Here is a 1,469-nt window from a genome sequence, read left to right as displayed (position 1 = left end):
CAACGCCGGTTTGGGCCATCAAATCTCGGGCAAAGTATGGACTATTATACATTGCTGGAAAGCCCAGGATGTCTACTTTCCAACGCCGTTGAGAGCGCGCCAATTGAGCTTCTGTAGCTCCAGAAAATCCACTTCGAGTGCAGGGAGGTCAGAATCCAACAGCATCTGCAGTCCTTTTCAGCCTCTGAATCAGATTTTTGCTCAGGACCCTCAATTTCAGCCAGAAAATACCTGAAATCACAGAAAAACACACAAACTCATAGTAAAGTCCAAAAAAGAGAATTTTAACTAAAAACTAATAAAAATATAATAAAAACTAATTAAAACATACTAAAAACATACTGAAAATAATGCCAAAAAGCGTATAAATTATCCGTTCATCAGCAGCCGAAAACAACAACAATGCCAACAATGCAAGGAAGGTGTTGGGTGACCTTACTGCACCTACTCCCGACTTCTATGGGAGAAGCATCTCTATCCCTGCCATTGGAGCAAACAACTTTGAGCTTAAGCCTTAATTAGTTTCTCTAATGCAACAGAATTGCAAGTTTCATGGACTTTCATTGGAAGATCCTCATAGTTTTTAGCTGAATTCTTGCAAATCTGTGACACTGTCAAGACCAATGGGGTTGACCCTGAGGTCTACAGACTTATGCTGTTCCCTTTTGCTGTAAGAGACAGAGCTAGGATATGGTTGGACTCACAAACTAAAGAAAGCCTGAACTCTTGGGAAAAGCTAGTCAATGCCTTCTTGGCAAAGTTCTTTCCACCTCAAAAATTGAGTAAGCTTAGAGTGGAAGTCCAAACCTTCAGACAGAAGGAAGGTGAATCCCTCTATGAAGCTTGGGAAAGATACAAACAATTGATCAGAAAGTGTCCTCCTGACATGCTTTCTGAATGGAGCATCATAGGTATCTTCTATGATGGTATGTCTGAACTGTCCAAGATGTCATTGGATAGTTCTGCTGGAGGCTCTCTTCATCTGAAGAAGACGCCTGCAGAAGCTCAAGAACTGATTGAAATGGTTGCAAATAACCAATTCATGTACACTTCTGAAAGGAATCCTGTGAACAATGGGACAAATAAGAAGAAAGGAGTTCTTGAGATTGATACTCTGAATGCCATATTGGCTCAGAACAAAATATTGACTCAGCAAGTCAATATGATTTCTCAAAGTCTGTCTGGAACGCAGGCTGCACCAGGCAGTACTAAGGATGATTCATCTGAAGAAGAAGCTTATGATCCTGAGAACCCTTCAATGGAAGAGGTGAATTACATGGGAGAACCCTATGGAAACACCTATAATCCTTCATGGAGAAATCATCCAAATCTCTCATGGAAGGATCAACAGAGACCTCAACAAGGTTTCAACAACAGTAATGGTGGAAGAAACAAGTTTAGCAATGGCAAGCCTTTTCCATCATCTTCTCAGCAACAGACAGAGAATTCTAAGCAGAGCCACTCTGACT

General features: G+C 41.0%; 1 non-coding gene across 1 annotated transcript; it reads right to left on the bottom strand.

Moving 5' to 3' along the window:
- Positions 1-784: 784 nt before the first annotated feature.
- Positions 785-892, bottom strand: LOC112804679 (small nucleolar RNA R71). The gene has a single exon (XR_003203291.1). It is a non-coding gene; the product is annotated as a small nucleolar RNA R71 (small nucleolar RNA).
- Positions 893-1,469: the final 577 nt, after the last annotated feature.

The sequence above is a fragment of the Arachis hypogaea genome, chromosome 5 (assembly GCF_003086295.3).
Source record: "Arachis hypogaea cultivar Tifrunner chromosome 5, arahy.Tifrunner.gnm2.J5K5, whole genome shotgun sequence".
NCBI classification, from domain to species: Eukaryota; Viridiplantae; Streptophyta; class Magnoliopsida; order Fabales; family Fabaceae; genus Arachis; species Arachis hypogaea.
This window is presented reverse-complemented; position numbering and strand designations above follow the sequence as displayed.